This window comes from Chelonoidis abingdonii, chromosome 2, assembly GCF_003597395.2.
Source record: "Chelonoidis abingdonii isolate Lonesome George chromosome 2, CheloAbing_2.0, whole genome shotgun sequence".
In the NCBI taxonomy this organism is placed as follows: Eukaryota; Metazoa; Chordata; order Testudines; family Testudinidae; genus Chelonoidis; species Chelonoidis abingdonii.
The window spans coordinates 174937103-174951666 of NC_133770.1; positions in this window are offsets into that span (position 1 = coordinate 174937103).

Here is a 14564-nt window from a genome sequence, read left to right on the forward strand (position 1 = left end):
AGAATCCCTTTCACTAACATAGGTCAGCAGTTCAGCCTGAGCTCAAACTCAAGAAGTTCTTGGCATAGCACCTTCATGCTTCTGATCAGTGTAGTTATAATGGAGTCTTGCTCTGTTACTATACTTTTAACCAACCTACATACTACCCAATTGCAGCTCATGTGCCATCTTTGAACTAGGTCTTTAACATCGTCAGTCACATTCTTGGTCCCAGCTAAGAACACTCAATTGCAAAGCAGCCACACAGTTGCTGTGAAAGCATAGCCAAGGACTCCTGTTTGTAGGTATCTGGCCCTATGTCACCTTCTCCCTCCCTCGTCCACATAGGGTACGTCTACACAGCAATTAAACACTCGAGTCTGGCCTGAATCAGCTGACACAGGTTCGCGGGACTCTAAAACTGCTGTATAGATTTTTAGGCTTGGGCGGGAGACCAAGCTCTAGGACCTCATGAGGGGGGAAGAGTCCCTGAGCCTGAATGTCTATACAGCAAATTTTAGCTCCACAGCCTGAGCCCAAGGCAGCCGTATGAATACATCTCCCTAGAGAACATGGTGGCGTTAAAGAAAGGAAAAGTGACTGGTGCTCCACTGATCCTGGTCCCTGTGTCACAGTTGTTGCAGCCATTCCAAATTAGAATAGTGATTACAATGCATTAAATCATCATAAGGGCTATTTGGGGCCCTGGCCAGCCCACTATCAGGAGTAGAAAAATGGCAGAGAAGAGTCACATTTCTCCCTACCCCACTTTCTGCAACTGAGTGCTAAGTCTGAACTTGACTCAGATGACCGTTCAATCCTGTCAATTCTCTTTTCTCATTCATATTCAAATAAGAAATATTTCCCTACAGCAAATAACCATGTATGTGCCGATAAATGCATCGCCTTATCTGTGATAATGGATGCTTGACTTGTCTTTGTGCGATTTTACACTATATTAAAAATCAATTGCACATAAAGCCCCCCCCCCTCCTTTTTTTTGGACATAAACCCACAACATTTCAGTTTACAAAAGTTTACACAGGAGAGTGATGCAGTGTGACTTGGGTGTCTTATCTACATGATATCTGAATTTTGTCACATAGCTGGAGTAATGTTTTGTATTATAGCAGCACATAGGCCCCATATCACAACTGCAGCTCCTATCACAGGGCAGCTCAGTGGCTACCCGGTGTGCCACACTGCCTGCCCAGTTCATGTGGTCTCACAATCACAAACATACACTAGGCTGTTACCCTTTCATCACTTATTATTTATTATTTCCTTACAAAGTATAACAGTGTATGGCAGGCTTACCACAAGAGAAAGCTGCCATGCAGCCATCACTCCTCACTCCAAACTCACCCTCTGAACTTAGAATCATAGGGTTAGAAGGGACTGTTCCTCCCACTTATAGCCTTTCATTTACTGAGCCCATTGTCCCATTAGTCCAGAAATTGCCATCCCAGGGTCAGCAATCCCTAGCAGAAATCAATTAATTGGCTTCAATTAAGCCTGCATTCTTCCTAGTGCTGCAACAACCTCCATGACCAGGGTGCTACTAACAGTGCCCTATCACAGAGCCCCATCTGTACACATGATAGAAGATAAATTCTTCAGGGCAGGAATTGCAAGACAAACACGGGGTGGGAGAATGGAAGTGTCATCTCTGTGCTACAGATGGGGAACAGAGACAGAGATTAAAGTGATTTGCCCAAGAATATACAGGAAATTTAACCCAGATCACCTGTATTCCAGTCCCACATCATAATCCCCAAACCATCCTTCCAGGGGTATGTTTATTGCCAGAGACATGAATGTCAAAAGTCCAGAAAGGAGGCCAGGAAAAAAAATAGAGAAAATAGTCCACTACGTCATGATCAAAAGCACTTAGTATACTGTATCTAAGGAGCATTTGTGATTCTAAGTCCATGCTGTCATAAGTAGATAGGTAAGGGTTAATTTTCTTTTACCTGTAAAGAGTGAACAAAGGGAACCAAACACCTGACCAGAGGACCAATCAGAGAACTGAATTTTTTAAAAGTCAGGGGCGGGAATTGTGTACTCTGGGTCTTTTGTTTCTCCCAGCTATGGAGGAAACAGCTTTCCTGCTAAATCCTATTTCTTTCTAACATTCTCCTACAAAGTGTGAGTACAAAGGCAACAAGGCAAATAGGCTGTGAGATGCTTTGTGTTGTATTTACATGTGTGTTGTACTGTGCTGGACTGGTTTAATTGGGCTATCTTTTAAATCAGACGGCTTATTCATATTTTCTTATAAGCAAGAGCCTGTATTGAGTTTCTTAATGCAGTATTATTGTTCTGTATTTTCTTTCTTTTTTATATAAAGTTTTCTTTTTAAAACCTGGTTGAGGTTTTTGGGTTTTCTCTGGTGAGGCTACAGGAAAGGGGAGTAGAAAATCTCTTTATATTAGCTTTACTAGATTTGAAGGCATCGCCTCAGGGGGAGGGTGATTTCCCTCTTTGTTTTGCCTTCAAGGAGTTAAGTACTGCATCGCCCAGGCTCACCCAGGGAGGGAAGCGGGGGGGAGCAGATAACGAGGGGACAAGGGGGAGGAACTTGTTTTCCCATTTGAGATAGGGAGACCCAGGGGTCTGGGTCTTGGAGGTCCTCCCAGGGAAAGTGGGGGAGGCCAGAGAGGGGGTTCCCCCCAAGGAATTTGGGGAACCCAGGCTGATAAGAGCCTAGACCCAAATTCTCCAGTCATTAGGCAACTTCCAGGGATCTCAGCTAGAGAAAAATCTTTATAAAAGGCTGCCAGGATTTGGCCTAGAAAGGAGTGAAATTGGTACATTTCAATGGAATTTCATCTTACCTATTGGTCTTGACCCAATATTCACTCCCATCAATGGGAGTCTTTTCATGAGAGCTAGATTGGGCCTATAAAAAAACAGCTTCACTATATTTACAGTGAAGTTTCACTCTGCAATGGTCATTCTTTGGAAGATAACAATTATCAACTAACAGACATGAATTAAGTGCACTGTTCCACTGCTTAATATTTATTATTAGGCATCTAATCTATCTGTGCAGAGTATTGACATTATTTTATTAGTGGTTTATCCAGCCCAACTGTAAATGCCTCAGGCAATAAAGTGCGTAGTCTTTGCTGAGCAACAAAGCTAGTAGCAATGCTGTTGTTATAGATGGAAGCATCTGAAAAACACTCGGACTTTAATGCAAGACATAATGCCACTTGTTTTAGCCAATCTTCTTTTGAGAAGGGACAGCTCCTCAGCCACTATCCATGCTCTCTCTAGCCCAATACCCAATTACCTCTGCAAATAAGTGTTTCCCTTTACCTGGCCTGAGTTATTTTGATTTTATTTTGGAGACATTATTCCTTTTCTCACATCTTCAGATAACGGGAAGAGAGGAGTTGTGTTCCCTTTTCAGCTTTCTGTGATAGTCAATGGCAGAGACCCCACAAACTGTAGAGAATTTAGAAAAGAATGGTTAAAAATGCATGTAACAGAGGCATTGCAACAGAATGGCATGGATTAACATTAGACTGACATAATTCATTTATTTGCACTAATAAAGAGTGGCATTTCGTAGTCTCCCAGGACCTGTAAAGCTACCAGCAGTGCTGCAAATATGAGGTGGGAGAGATCCCCTTGTACTCTGTCCAACTCACAGGCCTCATTTAACAAGACTATAGGTGGGAGTGGCTTGTAGACTGTAGTTCTAGCATGAAGTACACTATAGTCTTTATGGAAGTTCCATGGAACGAGCTGCCCTGAATTGCAGTTTTGTTCTTTACCAGATCAAAAAACCTGCAAGTTTTGATGTGTACAGATACAGTAGACAGTATAACTGGTGAAATCATTTGTTATACAAAAAACAATATTGAAGGGACATTCAGGGTGCAAAGTTAAACATTCAGAAGCTAGGAAATGCTCAAACTGAAACCTTAATTTGGCCCCTTTGTGGCTATGAAACAGTCTTTAATTACCTCATACTAATACTATGTTTTCCAGAAGACCCCTGTGTCATTCAGTGCACATGGTGGATAGTGCTGGGGCTGAATCCAGGTTGTGGAGTGAAGTAGGCTGTTGTCTGTAGAACCTCTGTGTCATTCATTTCAGCAGTTAGAAGGTATGTAACGAATGAAACAGGGAATGGCAGGAAGCGTAAAGATGATCTCATAGTTAAAGCAGTTGAAAGCTGCCCAGAATAATTGGATTCTATCCCTTCCTCTGCCACAGAGTTCCTATATGATGCTAGGCAGGTAGCTTAACCCACACGTTTTGCAGGTGGACAACTAGCTGTTTAAGCAGCAGAGAATCCTGTGGCACCTTATAGACTAACAGACGTTTTGGAGCATGAGCTTTCGTGGGTGAATACAAACTAGCTGTTTGTTCCTTATTTTCTGGATGCCCAAACTGAGAGACCTGGGCTCTGATTTGCACAAGTGCTGAGCACGCAACTGCAACTGAAGCTAATGAGAGCTGTGTGCCAAAAGAAATAAAATGCTAGATTCTCTGAAGAGTCAGGTCATAGGCATTTCAAATTGGGCACTCCAGATCAGTGCATACTATTAACATTGATATCCCAGTGCTTCCGTTCCTCATTGTAAAATGGGGATAAGATCACATCACTTCTTCTTAGCATATGTGCAATGTGCCTCAGGTGGCACTTGACCAAGATTCATCACTAAATTTGGTCCACTGGTTGGATCATTAGCTTCTCCAGTCCGGAGCAGATACTGACAAGGAGTGTGACGTGAATGCTAATCCATGCCCCCTGTCAGCCCACTGTGGCATTGTGAAGGTAAATTAACTAACATTTGGGAAGCACTCAGATGTTATAGAGATGAGTGCTACAAAAAAGCTCGTAAGGAAATTAATAATTCTGTCTTCAGAGCTGTGTTTGAATGACGTGCAGTAAATATTTACTGAAGAAACACTAAAGCTGTTGATTCATTTAACATTGTCCATCCTGTGCACTGAATGAGGCAGCAGTCCTGTGACAAAATGTGATTGTGTAATTAGATATTGTATCATGATGCATGGACACTTTAATTAGGGCCTTTCCTAACTTTTGTGAGCTTGGCTTTGCAATCTTAATGTTCCTTTAACAAAGCTTTGTGTGTGCAACTCCCTAGTGTTTAAAAAACAAACAAAACTGAAAACAAACAAACATACCAAATCTACAGAAATTCCATCCTATGGAACCATACTGACTTCCATCTGGTTCATCAACCAAATTACAACTCCAAAGAGGTACCACAGCAGCCTTTTATTTTTTTGAATACGTGTTTTTCAGTTTTCAGCTGAAAATCAAAATATTTTAGGTTTTGGTGCCACATAAAGTCAATATTTTCTGCACAAAGCAGACACTTTTGGTAAAATCTTTTAGTCAGTGTCACAGCCCCATCAAGATCCTTCTGCTGGACACTTACCAGGCTAAGCTCCCCTTGCCCTAAATAGGATCCAGGTGCTGTCTCATTCTTTGGCTTCTAGGGTCACTCTTAGGGTACAGACATAGGTGTAATTTGACTTCTATACGTGGGGGGACAGCTCCATTTATATTTGCTGGGCTGGGCAAATATGTGTGGGTTTTCTGTTGACTCAGAGCTGACCCCACACTCTGTCTCATGGTGCCGCTGGGCCCCTCCCTGAAAGAGCCAAGCCTGTCAAGTAATCTTGGAGCCTGAACAAGCTGTGCCGCCAGCTGTGCTGTGAGGAGATGCAGGAACAACAGCTGTGCACTGCAGGGAGGGGTCGCTGCTTTCTAGGGCAGTGAGACTGGGTGTAAAGTGTGGGTGTGTGTCTATCCAAGAAGGGACCATGATTCGAGCTGTTCACAGGGCAACTGAACCTTTAAATTGTGCTCCCCCACTATCAATGTATAGAGTTTGATAATGCCCCTTCCCACAGGCAGATGAGCCATTGTCCCCTCAGGCAGATCAAATGGGAAATCAGGCAAGGGGCTACCAAGCAGATAGACTGGCCTCCCCAGGCTCAGCATGGACCAAGGCCAGCAAAAGGGCAAAGCAGTCAGGCAGGTGCCATAGCCAGGCCCTGATGACACCCTCTGCCTCAGCCACTCACCCAGCAACCTGGCGTGCCTCGTGGACACCCCCTGTCTGGGAACGATGGAGGGGCTTGGGGGCCACCAGTGTCAGACAGAGGCAAGCGCTTGGGTCGGGTCTGGCCATTACCTGTGACAGTCCCATGGTGTTGTTCAGGTGGAAACAGAGCAGCACCACCAAGCTGTCCTAAACAGATAGCTAAGGGTTAATGTTTCTTTCACCTGTAAAGGGTTAACAAAGAGACCCAACACCTGACAAGAGGACCAATCAGGAAACCGGATTTTTCAAAGCTTAAGGGAGGGAATTTGGGGTTTTTTCTTGGTCTTGGGTTTTTGTCGTTCTGTGCTCTCTCAGCTATGAGAGGATCTATTTCCAATCTTTCTTATCTTCTGTTTCCCAGTTGTAAGTACAAGGTAGCAAAAGTATAGTCTTTTAAATTGTTTTGCTATATTTGCATCTGTGTATCTGGCTGGTGGAGTCTTTATGTGTATTTGGCTATAAGTACTTTAAATTGTATTGTTTTTGGATAAGGCTGTTTATCCCTTTTCTATTGTTTATTCATTTTCTATAAGTTGAAAACCCTGTATCTTACCATCTAGATTACAGAGAACTGTTATTCTATTCTATTTTTTTCTTTTTTTATTAAAAGTTTTGCTTTTTAAGACCTGTGATTTCTTTTTCTAGTTCACCTACCATGAAATTGGTGGAGAAAGGAAAGACTGGGAGGGGCGGGGGGAGCTGCTCTCTGTGTTTAGCTCTCTAGTGTCCAGGGTGGAAGAAGCTTCGGGGGGAGAGAGATAGAATCTTTTTCTGTTTCCTGTCTTTGGGGTTTGTCTCTTTGTGAAGAGAGAGAGACATACTTCTTGTATTGTGATGTAAAGAGGTTGCATCAGTCACTCTCAGGTTAGCCCAGAGAGGAAATTCTGTGGGAGAGAGATGGAGGGGGGGGGAATGGTATTTCCTTGTGGTAAGACTAGAGCCTCTGAGTCTTGGGGGTCCCCCAGGGAAAGTTTTGGGGAGACCAGAGTGAGCCAAGACACTGGAAATTCTTGGCTGGTGGCAGCGAGATCAGATCTAAGCTGGTAAAAGCTAAGAGGGTTCATGCTAGCTTCTCAGTTTATGAATGCTAAGGTTCAAATCTGAGTAGGAAGCTATGTTACAAGCCCCGATCCCTGAGGGGTGAGGGAGGTACAGGGGCACTGCTCCTGGGGGCCCAACAGTCATGGACAGGGGCGATCTTAGAAAAACGGCACCCTGACAGGACCTGTATTTGGTGTCCCTGGCCCCCACTGCCCCAGGCCTACCTTGCTCCTAACATCTTGACCTTGGTGCCCTATGTGGTCACCCATGTTGCCAACCCATAAGGCCAGATTTGGCCATGGATTACAGGGTGTGGTGGCTCAGAGCGGGAACAGCTCTGAATACTCTGGTCTCCCTGGAAGCCACTGCGTTTCATGGCCAGGCCTCTTCTCTTGGCCTTCCACCCATTGCCTGATGGCTCTACTTTCCTCTTTGCCACCTGCCAGAGGCACTGAGCTCCTCTAGCTCTGTGCAGGGGGCATTGCTGGCTTGCACTCCACCAACATATACATTTTGGTGGGAAAAGCCTTCCTATTCCCCCCCAAACTCCACCCAAGGGTACAGACTATCTGAAACCCCTTCTTGGAAGTGGCCTGAGCACTGCTGATCACTCCCACTCCACAGCTCCACCCTCCTAGTGGGGACTCTGGTTTACACTTTAACCCTTCTTGGAACCCTTGATGAAGCCAATAAGACACTTTGCAGAGGGATTTCTAAACCAGTCCAGTATTGTCAACCCCCAGGGCTTAAAAATCATGTGTCTGTCCTGCAAGCCAAAGACTTTTAAGGGGGGGGGGGATTATTTTGTATTTATTTTAATCCATTTTTTGATATTTGACCTCCCATTGTCCATATTCTGTGTGTGTGTGTGTGTGTGTGTGTGTGTGTGTGTGTGTGTGTGTGTGTGTGTGTGTGTGAGAGAGAGAGAGAGAGAGAGAGAGAGAGAGAGAATAAATGAAATGGCCTTGCCAACACTCCCATATTTATTAAGGTGATTTTTGCCCCTGGTGCTGCAGGGAGAGGGGAGAAGCAGAGGAGTCATCCCCATTGCTCCCATTGCTCACAGGGAGAACGGGATCATAACACAATTCTAGAGTTTTGATGAAATTGGACAAGCCCTTCAGGCAACAGTAAGAAGTTCACAGCTTAAATAGCTCAACTGGCAGAGTCTACACCTTAAAATGGATGCTGAAAATTGGAATATGTTCAGGAAAGAGCTACAAGAATATTTTAAGGTCTGGAAAACACACCACATTATGAGACACTTAAGGTCAACCTGATTAGTTTATCCAAGAGAAGGTTTAGAATTGACTTGATCACAGTCTACCAGTCTACATGGGTAAGATTCTCCATCACATCTTTAAATCAAGACTGGTGTTTTTTCTGAATGATATGCTATACATAGCTCAGACAGAAGTTACGGGCTTGATGAATTTAATAGAAGAGGTTCTTTGGCCTGTGTTATGCAGGAGTCAAACTAGATCAGTGTTTCCCATGTGGTGGGTCCTGATGCACCAGTGGGTCATGGAAGGTTACAGATTGGCTATCACGACCAGAGCCAGAATTGGCTTAGGCAAACATATACCTCTCCTAGCCCAACAGGTGTGGAGGGGAAGCCCTGGGGGAAGGTGCAGGCTTGGACAGCAAGCCCACCCCTTGCTCACCCCACAGCAGCTGGTGCAGGCTTTCTCTCCAGATCCTGTCCTTGGTGGCTTCCCTCCACACCAGGCTAGGATTAGGGTTGGGGACCCAGGCAGAGGGTGCACATTTGTAATAATGGATTACCAAAAAAAAGAAGAAAAAAAAGAAAAGAAAATGCAGCTGGTGGGTTGCCTGGTGCGATGTTTGGGAACCACTGAGCTAGATAATCATAATGGTCCCTTGCGGCCTTAAAACTGATAAATCTGTTATCCAGTCCCATGCCTTGTCAGATCTCTCAGTGATGAAATAAAACACCACTAGTTTATCCAATCTCTGTTCTGAGATTATTTATGTGATTAGTGAAAATATAAAATTAAGGTCCCAATCTGACAAAAACTTAAGTACATATACTACTTTATTCATGCGAATTCAATGGGCCTTCTCATGTGAATAAAGTTATGCACATTCACTTTTCCCTAGTTGCACTCTGTTCATTAGTCATGGCTATGGTGGCTCTATGGCAGTGGAGGAGGATTCCCAAGGGGGCCTAATCAGGGCCAGTGCAAGGTTATTTTGCGTCCTAGGCAAAACTTTCACCTTCCGCCCCCCCCAGCTCCTCCCCTTCCCCCAGAGCACTGCTTATTATAAACTTTCAAAAATGAATACTGCATAATATGACATTGTTCATTATAATTAATACACATTCAGCTTGAAAATTTATTAATTTCATTATTTAAACTACACATTTAATGAAAATAAGTGAATATTCTGACAATGTTGACATTGTTATTGTTTTCACTTTGCACAGCATAGCATTGATATTAAAATAAATCACATACATTTATACACAATACACTGTCACTTCCTCCCTTCATTCTTTCATATCAAAATCTACTACATTTTATTCTACCTTTATAATTCCCAATTATTGTTATTAATAAAATTTATAAAATTAGAGCCTTGCATGGTGTCAAGTATCAGGGGGTAGCCATGTTAGTCTGTATCCACAAAAACAACAAAGGAGTCTGCCAGCAACTACACACCACACCCAGGAACATTAACCCAGGAACCAATCCCTGTAGCAAACCTGGTTGCCTACTCTGTCCCCAGATCTACTCTGGGAACATCATTGGAGGACCCAACCACAACAGTCACACCATCAAGGGCTCATTCACCTGCACGTCTACTAATGTTATATATGCCATCATGTGCCAGCAATGCCCCTCTGCTAGGTACATTGGCCAAACTGGACAGTCCCTATGTAAAAGAATAAATTGACACTAATTGGACATCAGGAATCATAACATACAAAAGACAGTAGGTGAACACTTCAATCTCCCTGGTCATTCTATAACAGATTTAAAAGTCACTATTCAGAAAACTTAGAAACAGACTTCAAAGAGAAACTGCAGAACTAAAATTCATTTGCAAATATAACACCATTAATTTGGGCTTGAATAGGGACTGGGAGTGGCTGGCTCATTACAGAAGCATCTTTGCCTCTCCTGGAATTGACACCCTCTCATCAATTATTGGGAGTGGACTGCATCCACCCTGATTGAATTGGCCCTGTCAGCACTGGTTCTCCACTTGTGAGGTAACTCCTTTCTCTTCATGTGTCAGTATTACAATGCGTGCATCTGTAATTTTCACTCCATGCATCTGAAGAAGTGGTTTTTTTACCCATAAAAGCTTATGCCTAAATAAATCTGTTAGTCTTTAAGGTACCACTGGACTCCTTGTTGTTTTTGTAAAATTAGAATGGCAGATACTCCGTCATACTGGGAGATTGGGTTAGGTGCGGAAGGGAAGCAGACTGGGTTCGGGTCAGTGGGGGTTTGGGTTTGGCTGGGGAGTGCAAGGGGAACAGAACGGGTTCAGTCACTGTGAGGATTGGGTTTGGCTGGGGAGCGGAAGGGAAGCAGACTGGGTTGAGTCAGTAGGGTATCGGGTTAGGTGGGGAAGGGAAGCAGCAGTAGTTTCCACAGGAATTGAAATTAGATGAGGTGCTCAAATTTATGGGCGTGTGTGTGTCAGGGCCGATGAGATATGTAAAAGAGATATGAATACAGTAAATGTTTTGTTAGGATGATCCAAATTTAACATAAGGATAAAGCAAGTTACACCAAAACACATAACAGGTCTAGATTTCTAAAAACATGTAATTTTTTTTTAAAAAATGTATTTAATTTAAATTGACATGAAAAGTAAGCCATCATGGGATAAGAGGGAAGTCTGTTCATTACTGTTCAACATACTCATAAATGATCTGGAAAAATGGGTAAACAGTGAAGTGGTAAAATTTGCAGATGATACAAAATTATTCAAGATAGTTAAGTCTCAGGCAGATTGCAAAGAGTTACAAAGGGATCTCACAAAACTGGGTGACTGGGCAACAAAATGGCAGATGAAATTCAACTGTTGATAAATGCAAAGTAATGCACATTGGAAAACAATCTCAACTATACATACAAAACGAAGGGGTCTGAATTAGCTGTTAACACTCAAGAAAGAAATCTTGGCATCACTGTGGATAGTTCTCTGAAAACCTCCATTCAATGTTCAGTGACAGTCAAAAACGTGAACAGAATGTTGGGAATCATTAAGAAAGGGATAGATAATAAGACAGAAAATATCATATTGCCTCTATATAAATCCATGGTACGTGTATACCTTGAATAATGTGTGCAGATCTGGTCACTCCCCCAAAAGAGATATATTGGAAATGGAAAAGGTACAGAGATGGGCAACTAAAATGATTAGGGGTATGAAACAGGAGGAGAAATTAAAATGACTGGGAATTTTCAGCTTAGAAAAGAGACGACTAAGGGGGGATATGATAGAGGTCTATAAAATCTTGACTGGTGTGAAGAAAGTGAATAAGGAAATGTTATTTAATCCTTCAAATAACACAAGAACTAGCAGTCACCCAATGAAATTAATAGGCAGCAGTTTTTAAAAAAACAAAAAGAAATACTTCTTCACACAGCATAAAGCCAACTCATGGAACTCTTTGCCAGGGGATGCTGTGAAGACCAAAACTATAACAGGATTAAAAAAAAGAACTAGATACATTCCTGGAAAACAGGTCCATCAGTGGCTATTAGCCAGGATGGGGAAGGATGCAACACCATGCTCTGAGTGTCCCTAGTCTGTTTGCCAGAAGCTGGGAATGGGCACCAGGGGATGGCTCATTTGATAATTCCCTGTTCTGTTCATTCCCTCTGAAGCACCTGGCCTTGACCACTATCGGAAGACAAGATACTGGGCTATATGGACCATTGGTTTGGCCCAAGATGACCATTCTTATGTAAAAATTAATTATAATAGTAAAAATGTTTAGTATAGAAACTCCCCAACATAATGACCTCTCAAGATAGAACCGATGTGTGATAATAACCTTAGCAAATAATGCATTTTAAAAATCTTGGCCTACTAGGAAACATATTTATATAAGTTTCCATTCCCAGTTACAAATCTAGCATTCTGGAGCAAAGTCACTAAAATATAGTTCAACAAACGTTTATTTAACGTGCCCCTCACTTTTCCCTTCACCGCACCCCACTCAGCAGTGTTCTCCTTGGTCAATGGAGACTCAGAGTTCAGAGGTGCTTTCATGTGAGTACACCTCCCAGGTGGGGGGCAAGAAGGCACCTTGCTCGTTCCTCCAGTTGCTCACTGTTCTCTCTGGCCACGGCTGTCCGTGGTGCCACCGTTCACTCCACCACTCTGTTGCCAATGGCCCTGCGCAGTGACCTTCTGTTGCCACCTGCCACTGTGACCTCTGCGAGTTGGTCTCTTGAGGTTCCACCCAGCTCTCAGTGATTTCATCTGTGCTCTCTGTAGGGGAACCTCAGTGCTAGTGCAGTCTGGCCTATCTTTTGCACAAAAACACTGTCCCCACAGCAGGACTAAGCACTTAGACCTGATTATCAGTGATTTCAGCTGCAGTGGTCACTTAACAGAACAAAAGGCTATCTATGGAGCCTAATCAGCTCTGTCTTTAAACAGTGGAGAGGGACAGGTCCCCACCCTCTCTTTTGATGCCCTCAATCAGCACAATAAGAACATTTCATCCCCACCCCGCCCCCCGCATTCAAGTGATTGGTATTCCAACTGCAGCCAAAATCTATCACTTGGGAAACACAGCTCTGTTTGCTGGATACCTAGGTAGATTAGGTGTGAATGTAAATTCAGTCTGGTCCTGAAGCCTTTTCCCCCAGCCCCCAGCTCATCACTATCTGTCAGGGAAAGCTCATATAGACTTTGCTTACAAATCATCCTTTGAAATTATTAGGCTGGGCAACATCACCGAAATGAATGCACTGACATTGTCATAAAAGAACAACAGCTGTATAAGGAAGCTAGTCTACGTTCATACTTTTCAAATCTACTATACTTTCAGATACAAGTATTTTATCCTTCACTGTATATGCTTTTAAAGTGTGTATTAATGTTTCGGTTTCAATTCAAATTTCCAAAAAGTCACTAAATCGGCATGTTTCAAGGTAGCAGCCATGTTAGTCTGTATCCACAAAAAGAACAGGCTTACTTGTGGCACCTTAGAGACTAACAAATTTAGTTGAGCATAAGCTTTCATGGGCTACAGCCCACTTCATTGGATGCATAGAATAGAACATATAGTGAGGAAATATATATACACATACAGAGAACATGAAAAGGTAGGAGTTGCCCAACCAACTCTAAGAGGATAATTAAATAAGATGAGCTATTGTCAGCAAGAGAAAAAAAACTTTTGTGGTGATAATCAGGATGACCCATTTAAGAGAGTTTGACAAGAAGGTGTGAGGATAATTAACATGGGGAAATAGATTTAATGTGTGTAATGGCTCAGCCATTCCCAGTCTCTATTTAAGCCTAAATTGACTGTATCTTGTTTGCATATTAATTCAAGTTCAGCAGTTTCTCGTTGGAGTCTGTTTTTGAAGCTTTTCTGTTGCAAAATTGCCACCTTTAAATCTGTTACTTACTGGCCAGAGAGGTTGAAGTGTTCTTCTATTGGTTTTTGAATGTTATAATTCTTGACGTCTGATTTGTGTCCATTTATTCTTTTGCATAGAGACTGTCAGGTTTGGCCAATGTACATGGCAGAGGGGCATTGCTGGCACACGATGGAATATATCACATTAGTAGATGTCCAGGTGAACGAGCCCCCCCAGACATGATTAGGTCCTATTATGGTGTCACTTGAATAGATATGTGGACAGAGTTGGCATTGGGCTTTGTTGTAAGGATAGGTTCCTGGGTCAGTGTTTTTGTTCAGTGGTGTGTGGTTGCTGGTGAGTATTTGCGTCAGATTGGGGGGCCTGTCTGTAAGCGAGGACAGGTGTGTCTACCAAGATCTGTGGGCATGTGGGATCATCTTTCAGGATAGGCTGTAGATCTTTGATGATGTGCAGAGAGGTTTTAGTTGGGGGCTGAAGGTAACGACTAGTGGCATTCTGTTATTTTCTATGTTGGGCCTGTCTTGTAGTAGGTGACTTCTGGGTACTCTTCTGGCTCTGTCAATCTGTTTTTTCACTTCAGCAGGTGGGTATTGTAATTTTAAGAATGCTTGATAGAGATCTTGTAGGTATTTGTCTCTGTCTGAGGGATTGGAACAGATGCAGTTGTATCTTAGAGCTTGGCTGTAGACAATGGATTGTGTAGTGTGTCCTGGATGAAAGCTGGAGGCATGTAGGTAAGTACAGCAATCAGTGGGTTTCCGGTATAGAGTGGTGTTTATGTGACCATCGCTTATTAGCACAGTAGTGTCAAGGAAATGGACTATTTATGTGGATTGGT